Genomic DNA, 10900 nt, shown 5'->3' on the forward strand with positions numbered 1-10900 from the left:
CACATTTGCGTGCATGATTAGTGTACGATTAAATCGGGGGCGTCACACTTATGCGTCATACTCCATGACCTTTCATGAGTTTACTAGAGAGAACCCTACTCTCATAGATTGCGACGTTTGACAATCAGACTCATATAGGTGTGTTCTTCAAAAGATGTTCTGCAGGACAACATCTCTGCTTCAAAGAGCCACTTAGAACACATTAAGATATACATCAACCTGCCATGCAGATTAGGAGAGTATTGCATCTTCATGGAGTGGTATTTTTAAAAATAAGGATACTCTCCTCCCAGTTGACCAACAGCTTGTCTTCCATATCTAATTCACGGGATCTCCGATCACAAAGAATAGGTTACCACTGTGAACAACTCATATTGTGGGTCTCATACCCATCTCCCTCGATGCATTATCTATCACATTACGTGATAGACCCTTAGTGAAAGGATCTGCCAGATTTTTAGACGTTTGGATATAATCCAATGCAATAACTCCGGAGTTTCTCATTTTCCTGACAGACTTCAACCTTCTCTGAACGTGTCTTGATGACTTCATGTTATCCTTAGAGCTGTTCATTTTCGTGATCACAGTTTGATTGTCACAGTTCATAAGGATACCCAGTACAAGTTTCTCAACAACCGGCAAGTCATTCAAGAGTCGGCGAAGCCAATCTGCTTCGACCGTAGCTGTATCTAGTGCTGTGAGTTCTGCTTCCATAGTTGACCTCGTTAAGATGGTCTGCTTGCAAGACTTCCAAGAAACAGCGCCACCTCCATGAGTGAACACATATCCGCTCGTGGCCTTTATCTCATCAGCATCTGAGATCCAGTTTGAGTCACTATACCCTTCAAGCACCTTTGGGTGCCCAGTGTAGTGAATTCCATAGTTTACAGTGCCTTTCAAATAACGCAAAACTCTTTCTAGAGCTTTCCAATGCACATCTCCCGGTTTTGAGACAAACCGGCTCAGCTTGCTAACAGCAAAGGAGATGTCAGGTCTTGTAGCACTGGCTAAGTACATAAGCGAGCCAATAATCTGAGAATACTTCAATTGATCTCTAGCAATTCTTCAATTCTTTCGAAGCAGCACGCTAGCATCATATGGTGTTGGAGAGGGCTTGCAGTCACTATAGCCAAAGCGACTCAAGATCTTTTCCACATAGTGAGATTGAAGCAATGTAATCCCACCATCATCATCTCTCAACAACTTGATGTTCAGAATGACATCAACCACTCCTAAATCTTTCATCTCAAAACAGCGAGATAGAAAGTCCTTGACCTCCTTAATAACATTCAGATTTGTTCCAAAAATCAGTATGTCATCAACATATAAGCAAAGCATAACTCCCTCGCCCCCAGCATGGCGATAGTACACACATTTGTCAGCTTCGTTCACAACAAAGTCTGCAGCTGTTAAAGTTCTTTCGAACTTCTCATGCCACTGTTTGGGTGCTTGCTTGAGTCCGTAGAAAGACTTCAGCAATTCGCACACTTTCCCTTCTTGACCATCTATTACAAACCCATCTGGTTGTTCCATATAAATTTCCTCATCCAACTCTCCATTCAGGAAAGCAGTCTTAACATCCATTTGATGAACGAGAAGACCATGTGAGGCAGCTAGTGAAAGTAGAACTCGAATAGTGGTCAGTCGAGCCACATGTGAGTAAGTATCAAAGAAATCTTCACCTTCCTTTTGGGTATAACCCTTAGCCACGAGCCGAGCCTTGTACTTTTCAATAGTACCATCAGGCCTAAGCTTCTTCTTGAATACCCATTTGCATCCTATAGGTTTGCACCCATAAGGACGATCAGTTATCTCCCAAGTTTCATTCGCCAAGATGGAATCCATCTCGCTACGAACTGCTTCCTTCCAGTAGTCAGCATCTTCAGATGCATAAGCCTCTGAAATAGAACTGGGAGTGTCATCTATGAGATACACAAGAAAATCATCACCAAAGGACTTTGCAGTCCTCTGTCTCTTGCTCATAATAGGAACTTCATTGTTCTCCTCCACGGGATTTTCAAAGTGTTCCATCGAAATGGCAGGTTTGGTAATTGTAACTGGTTCCTGACTCGATGAACTAGGCATCTCCTGATTAGATGAGGTAGCCATATCCTTCATGGGAAAGATATCTTCAAAGAAAGTCGCATCATTCGACTCCATGATCGTACCGACATGCATGTCAGGTACCTCAGATTTTACAACCAAGAATCTATAGCCAATGCTATGAAAAGCATATCCCAAGAAAACACAATCCACAGTCTTTGGTCCAAGTTTCCGCTTCTTTGGAATTGGAACATTGACTTTCGCCAAACAACCCCATGTTCGCAGATAAGAGAGTTTTAACCTTTTCTTCTCCCATTCCTCGAATGGAGTTATCTCTTTGTTCTTTGTGGGAACTCGATTTAGGACATGACATGCTGTCAATATCGCCTCCCCCCACCATGCCTTGGAGAGACCCGATGTGTCTAACATGGCGTTAACCAAATCAGTTAGAGTACGGTTCTTTCTTTCAGCCACCCCATTTGACTGAGGTGAGTAGGGAGGCGTCCTCTCATGGATTATACCATGTTCCACACAAAAAGCATCAAATTCATTGGAAAAATACTCTCCACCACGGTCGGACCTAAGCCTCTTGATTTTCCGATCAAGTTGGTTTTCCACTTCAGCTTTATAGATCTTGAAAAAGTTCAAAGCCTCATCCTTAGATTTCAGAAGATACACACAACAGTATCTAGTGGAGTCGTCAATTAACGTCATGAAATATTTCTTTCCACCTTTTGTCAAAACACCATTCATTTCACATAGATCTGAATGTATAAGTTCTAGTGGTGCAAGATTTCTCGTCTCCACAGTCACATGAGACTTACGAGGTTGCTTAGCTTGCACACACACTTGACACATAGATCCCTTAACGGTGGTGAGACTAGGGATTAAGTTCAACTTCGCTAGTCGCGACATGCAACCAAAGTTAACATGACAAAGTCGTGAATGCCACACATTTGATTCACTATTGTTGCAAATATGATTAACAACTTTATTGCAAACGTCTGATAAGGATAAACGAAACAGGCCTCCTGACTCATAGCCTTTACCAACAAAGGTTCCATACTTGGATATTACAAATTTATTTGACTCGAAGACAAGCTTATAGCCATCTCTACACAGAAGAGATCCGCTAACAAGATTTTTATTGACGGAGGGGACATAATGCATGTTCTTCAGCTGCACGATCTTCCCCGAAGTAAACTTCAGATCGACCGTGCCAACACCACGAACAGAAGCACTTGAACCGTTGCCCATCAGCACGGTTGAAGTCCCTGCGGTCTGATAAGACGAAAACATGGAAATATCACCGCATACATGCACATTAGCACCCGTGTCAATCAACCAATCAGAAGAATGACATACTGAAAGAATAGTGGGAAATATACCATACCCAACATCCTTCATGTCGGTGTCCCCGATGACAACATTAGCGGTCTTGCCGCCTTTCCCAGGATGACGCTTGTCATAGCGATTGGGGCAACTAGGAGCCCAATGATCAGGATCTCCACACACGTGACAAGCACCTTTCTTCTTGTCATTCTTCTTCTTGAAGTTCGTGTGCTGCACAGCCTTGTTCTTCCCATCAAACTTTCCTTTACCATCAAACTTGCCCTTGTTCTTGAACTTGTGGGACTGGAAGTTTTTCTTTTGTACCAGATTGGCACTAGATCCTCCCTCAATACCTCGAGCACGTGTGTCCTTTGCTCTCCCCTTTTCTTCCACATCAAGAGTACCAATGAGATCCGGAACGGAAAACTCCTGTCTCTTATGTTTCAGTAAGGTAGCAAAGTTCCTCCATGAAGGAGGAAGCTTAGTGATGATACCCCCGGCAACAAACTTGTCCGGTAGCATGCAGTTGAAGTGCTCAAGTTCTCTAGCAAATGACTGTATCTCGTGAGCCTGCTCAACCACGGAGCGCTCTTCAGTCATCCTGTAATCATAGAATTGCTCCATGATGTACAGCTCAGTGCCGGCATCAGAGACCCCAAACTTGGCCTCGAGTGCGTCCCACATATCTTTTCCATTGTCAATTGACGCATAAGCATCAACTATGTTCTCACCAAGAACACTCAAAAGAGCAGCCTTAAACAAGGTATCCATTTTCTGAAAAGCTTGTGCCTGTTGGGCATCTTGCTCTCCTTCAGGTTTGCCAAGAGTGGCGTCATAGCAGCTCATGGTCTGAAACCATAAGACTGCTCTCACGCGCCACCTTTTATAGTGGATACCCTCAAACATAGGAGGTTTCATGGAAGCAGCAAAACCACTCGGGGTAAATTGCCTATAATAAGGTTTTTGGATTGTTGGATATATGAGCAATTTACCGAATGATTTTATTAACATAAATAGTAGATAAAACATGGCTAGAATAGCAAGTATAAAGCAAGTCATGCAATCTGACAGAGAGAAGGTAAACATCGTCTGCATATATGAACTTGAGGTGAACACATCTAGAACAGTCACTAGATGAAGTTGCTTATACGACATAGAACCTAACATACGTAGGACAGAAACTAGAGCCAAGAACTGTAGTAGGACTTCTAACAGAAAGGAGAAAAACACGTACGGCACAGCAACAGCAGGAGCGCTGGACTTGGGGTCGGTGTCCTCGCTTGCCATGTCGTCGAGGAGGTCGTGGACGTCGGGGAAGTAGTCGTCGGCGACCGGATCGTCCGTGATGAAGCAGCCAGTAGTCGCGCAGAGCGCTCCCCAAAAACCTTATCACCCTTCTCCCGTACAGGACTCAAAGAGTGCGGTTTCGGAGGCCTACTGTTCCGACCTGGGGTGCACGCCGCAAGCCGGGATGGAGAAGATCGTAGCAGCAGCGCAGTGCTCGCGGCGCGGCGCGGCGGGCGGCGGAGGAGGAGCGCGCGTGGATGTCCCTCTTGTTCTCATGCTCATACAAGTGGGGAAGCAGCCTCCCTTATAAGGAGGTCCAACTCCCTCTAAACTAGCAATGTGGGACTAAACTTTAGTAGTATCCCTTGCTTTGCACAAAAGGGCTAAGTGGGTCTCTAGGATTTATTAGGAATTTCTGAAATAGTTATTGGGCTGCCCCAATATAGACTAAATTCCAGCACTCGCATCATCCCAAGGGCTTAATTATTGGATACTCGATCAGGACGACATGATAATAAGAAACCACCTCCTAGTCCTCTTAATTTCGTCGCATCATGTGTTTTTTTGTCTATGTTTCAGTATACTGTAGCGTTTCAGCCTGTGTTTGGCAACAGTCTGAAACTCGTCAGGTTAGATTTGGTCAATTCTGTTTGGGTAAGTTATTACTTGTCCTAGTCGTTGCCTGTAACGCTAGGACCGAGTCCATTGGCTCCACGTTCTGCCGGATCATGGGGATCGAGCACATTTGCTTGTAATAATAAATAAAAGAATAAAAGGGGAGAAAGAAACCAGAAAAGCTGTGACGATTTAAGCAGCACCAAAACCCTTGTGTTAATCTCTGAATTCCCATTCTTGTTCGTCTTCCACCTCACGCGAGTTAAGAGAGATCATGTCAAATACTGTACGTATTAGTGTAGTGCATGGCACATCACTGTGATATAAGCACGATGCAGATGTATCTGATCTAGAGGAGCAGTGTGCAGTACCATCCATGTTAAGTTTGCGGGTCACTTGGGAGCTCTTGATCCCTGACAGAACTTTTAATCCCGTTAAGTTTGAGGGCCACAAGCGGCAAGCTGACGAGCGGCCGCGGGCGAAATGCATATCACCTGATAAATCGTAAAGCGCCTAAGGTTCAAGCGGCTCGATCCCAACTTCATGCTGCCATCCATGTTGGGGGAAAAATATCTCTTGCCGTGTCCTCTTCCACCGCTGTTTGCATGGCCACACATCGCATTACACGCACGCATCGCCTTTCGTCAACCGAGTTCGAGTTATAAAACATGTATTGCGGATGACTAAAAAAAAAACTCTACGGCGGCCGCCTTGCTCGTTCCAGTGGCTTCCGCGTCGTCGTCATCCACCGAGTGGAAAGACAGTACCTCCAGCCACCGCGTTTGAGGATGGTGCCGGCGTCAAAGGACGATGTTTCTTCGAGATTCCAACCTCTGGACCTGCTTCGCCGACCCTGCCTCCCTGACTGCTTTGATGGCCTCTCGATCTTGCCTGCCCTTAAAAAGCTATAAGTTCCCAAGTAATAAATCATAGGTGTGATGACATAATGATAAGATATGACACGGGATGGATGATTTAATTACGCACAAGCCTTGCACAATTAGTGAATCGCATTAATGAGAAAATTGTTAGTCACCCATACTTTACATTTAGTTTAGAATTGGTAAAAATGTGCATCTTCTGTTGGTGTTTGTGGACACAAGATATAAGGTAGCGAAAGAGTAAATCCTGCGATATCTCCGTTCATATGCATGCACACCATGATGCATAAATTTAACATATTTATCATTCTAGAAATCAAGATCAACAAGACTCCTTTCAAACATGACTTTCTGATATATGCTACCCTAGTCCAGGATGAATTGTTTTATCCTAACCAGCAAAAAAAGAGAACTGATTTATCCTATACAAGTTGTTTTCCCCTCTGACTATGATGAGAAAAAGCAATGGACTGTTTATATATCTAAATACTTGTCTGGTCTATGATGTGAACTTTTAAACTTTTTTTGCCGCCGCAACTAATATGCTCATTTGCTTCTGAGTTCTGACCATAGTGAACCATACAGAACCGGAAACAAGTCGAAGGTGCCATCTGAGAATTACAATCTCAAATTTAAATAGACAAGACGATAGTTTAAGAAAACAGTATTTTGTTTTACATACCCTGAGTATTTGCGGAAAATGCGAACAAAGGCTGTCCTGCATGCAGGCCAAAATCTCGGCCATTGAACCGCCATGGGGATCCGGGCTGCCAGAGTTAAGTCACGTATTGGATTTATGTTTGGCCCGTATTGAATCAGGAAGGCCCCACACACAAGCAAAAGCATCTAGGCCTCCGACGTCCACCTTACATGTATGAGACCTGTACATCACATGTGCATGCATGCCGTGGAGCAATGTTGGCCAACGGAGACCACCACTTGGTCAAGTGCAGACGTGGAGCATTGGCGGCCAGCAAACACGCAAGTTCATTCACAGTTAGCCTAGAGATAGTGCGGCCAAAGGTACGAAAACATATACTTGCATCAAACAATATCTTCCCCTAATCTCTACCTGATAATAATAATAATAATAATAATAATAATAATAATAATAATAATAATAATAATAATAATAATAATAATAATAATAATAATAATAATAATGCAAACCAACCTGTGGTTGGATGGTTAGAGCGATGGTGGTATAGGGGTGAGTGTATGCGCGTATGTATGAGCGCTTGTCTGAACTATGTTCAAAAAAATATATAATTTATAATCTTTCCCTAATTTTTAATAATAAAGCAATTAGTGCTTCTGGTCGTACGTCATATAATTTACTCTATAAGTTGACAAAAATTATCCATCAATGCCACCCATAAGTAAAAAAAATGATTTGTTTTTTTCAAAGTCTCGGCCGCTCTAAGTTGTTTTATACATACGTATAAGATACCGAACAAATTTCACAAACATGCAAGTAGTGCACTGGCTGGAGCCGGTCACTTCCACTGCGTTCCTGGTCCTGTCAAGGGCGTGAGGCCCCTGTTTATTTTTTTTTCATTTAGTCTTTTCTCTTCTCTTTTCTTTTCTCATTTTTATTGTTTTTTCTTCTTTAAATTAATTCAAGATTTACAAATTTCAAAATGTTACAAATTTTGAAAAACATGTTGGCACATTATAAAATGTTTGTGAATTCAAAAATGTGTGGGAAAGCATAAAAGTTCCACAGTTTCAAAAAATATTATTGATTTTATAAAACTGTTCACAAATTATTAAAAATACAATTTGGAAAAAATGTTGGGAAATAAAACCATGTTCATGAATTTGAAAAAATAATCACATATTCAAAACATATTCGGGAATCTGACAAAAATGTAATTTTAGAAAATATTCAAAAAAAACTCAAAAAAGCGAGTTTGTGGTTGAGAGACGATGATGGTGGGATTACATTGCTTCAATCTCACTATGTGAAAAAGATCTTGAGTCGCTTTGGCTATAGTGACTGCAAGCCCCCTCCAACACCATATGATGCTAGTGTGTTGCTTCGAAAGAATCGAAGAATTGGTAGAGACCAATTGAAGTATTCTCAGATTATTGGCTCGCTTATGTACTTAGCCAGTGCTACAAGACCTGACATCTCTTTTGTTGTTAGCAAACTGAGTCGGTTTGTTTCAAAACCAGGAGATGTGCATTGGAAAGCTCTAGAAAGAGTTTTGCGTTATTTGAAAGGCACTGCAAAGTATGGAATTCACTACACCGGGCATCCAAAGGTGCTTGAAGGATATAGTGACTCATATTGGATCTCAGATGCTGATGAGATAAAGGCCATGAGCGGTTATGTATTCACTCATGGAGGTGGCGCTGTTTCTTGGAAGTCTTGTAAGCAGACCATCTTAACGAGGTCAACAATGGAAGCAGAACTCATAGCACTAGATACAGCTACGGTTGAAGCAGATTGGCTTCGCCGGCTCTTGAATGACTTGCCGGTTGTTAAGACCTGTACCGGGTGTCCTTATGAACTGCGACAATCCAACTGTGATCACGAAAGTGAGCAGCTCAAAGGATAACATGAAGTCATCAAGACACGTTCAGAGAAGGTTAAAGTCTGTCAGGAAAATGAAAAACTCCGGAGTTATTGCGTTGGATTATATTCAAACATCTAAAAATCTGGCAGATCCTTTTACCAAGGGTCTATCACGTAATGTGATAGATAATGCATCGAGGGAGATGGGTATGAGACCCACAATATGAGTTGTTCACAGTGGTAACCTATTCTTTGTGATCGGAGATCCCGTGAATTAGATGTGGAAGACAAGCTGTTGGTCAACTGAGAGGAGAGTATCCTTACTATTCAGAATACCACTCCATGAAGATGCAATACTCTCCTAATCTGCATGGCAGGTTGATGTATATCTTAATGTGTTCTAAGTGGATTATTTAAGCAGAGATGTTATCCTGCAGAACATCTTTTGAAGAACACACCTATATGAGTCTGATTGTCAAACGTCGCAATCTATGAGAGTAGGGTTCTCTCTAGTAAACTCATGAAAGGTCATGGAGTATGACGCATAAGCTCCACCCGCGGGGAAGATCCACGGTAGCCACGTATCGGTCAAGGCTTTATGTGAAGCTAGATTCGCAGAAAACTTGCAGTTCAAGGCCCAATCCACTGTTCAAGTTGCTTACTAGTGTAGCATAGAGTTCTAGGTGGAAGTTCAACTTAACAGTCTCCACTGCAGTACCGGTATATAAAACAGTCGTTTTGGAACCAAAGGCAAATTTCTGCATGCCTCTGGGATCTGCTGGGGGATTGCTGGAATTTAGTCTATTTTGGGCAGCCCAATAACTATTTCAGAAATTCCTAATAAATCCTAGAGGCCCACTTAGCCCATTTGTGCAAGGCAAGGGATACTACTAAAGTTTAGTCCCACATTGCTAGTTTAGTGGGAGTTGGACCTCCTTATAAGGGAGGTTCTTTCCCCACTTGTACGAGCATGAGAACAAGAAGGATATCCACGCGCGCTCCTCATCCGCCGCCCGCCTCGCCACGCCTCGTCACGACGCGCCGCGGGTTGCGGGAATGAGCCGAGCCTTCATCTCCCTTCGTTGCTTCGCGTCCTTCTCCTGTGCCTATATAAGAGAGGCCGCTCCTCTCCAGAGAGACACAACAGAAGCTCCTCTTCCTCTCGCCACAAAGTTCCGACCACTGCGCTGCTGCTACGTTCTTCCCCATCCCGTCTTGCGGCGTGCACCGTAGGTCGGGACAGTAGGCCTCCGAAACCGCATCTTTTGAGTCATGTACGGGAGAAGGGCGATAAGGTTTTTGGGGAGCGCTCAACACGACTACTGGCTGCTTCATCACGGACGATCCGGTCGGCGACGACTACTTCCCCGACGACGACTTCTTCCCCGACGTCCACGACCTCCTCGACGACATGGCAGGCGATGACACCGACCCCAAGTCCAGTGCTTCTGCTACTGCTGTCCCGTACGTGTTCTTGCCTTTCCTGTTAAAGGTTCTGCCGCAGTTCCTTGTTCTAGTCCTTGTCCTACACATGATAGGTTCTACTTCATATATGCTACTTGCTGTACTGTCTGCTTTAGATATGATAGGCTACGGTTCATATATGCAGAAGCTATTTACCTTCTCTTTGTCAAAACGCATGACTTGTTTTATCTCTACTATATTAGTCATGCTTTATCTAGTATTTCTGTTAATAAAATCATTTGGTAAATTGCTCATATTTCCAACAATCCAAAAACCTTATTATAGGCAATTTACCCCAAGTGGTTTTGCTGCTTCCATGAGACCTCCTATGTTTGAGGGTATCCACTATAAGAGGTGGCGCGTGAGAGCAGTCTTATGGTTTCAAACCATGAGTTGCTATGACGCCACTCTCGGCAAACCTGAAGGAGAGCTTGATGCTCAACAGGCACAAGCTTTTCAGAAAATGGATACTCTGTTTAAGGCTGCTCTCTTGAGTGTTCTTGGTGAGAACATAGTTGATGCTTATGCGTTAATTGATAATGGAAAAGATATGTGGGATGCAATCGAGGCCAAGTTTGGGGTCTCGGATGCTGGCACTGAGCTGTACATCATGGAGCAATTCTATGATTACAGGATGACTGAAGAGCGCTTCGTGGTTGAGCAAGCTTATGAGATACAGTCATTTGCTAGAGAACTTGAGCACTTCAGTTGTATGCTACCGGACAATTTTGTTGCCGGAGGTATCATCACTAAGCTT

This window comes from Triticum dicoccoides, unplaced genomic scaffold (genome assembly GCF_002162155.2).
Source record: "Triticum dicoccoides isolate Atlit2015 ecotype Zavitan unplaced genomic scaffold, WEW_v2.0 scaffold144657, whole genome shotgun sequence".
In the NCBI taxonomy this organism is placed as follows: domain Eukaryota; kingdom Viridiplantae; phylum Streptophyta; class Magnoliopsida; order Poales; family Poaceae; genus Triticum; species Triticum dicoccoides.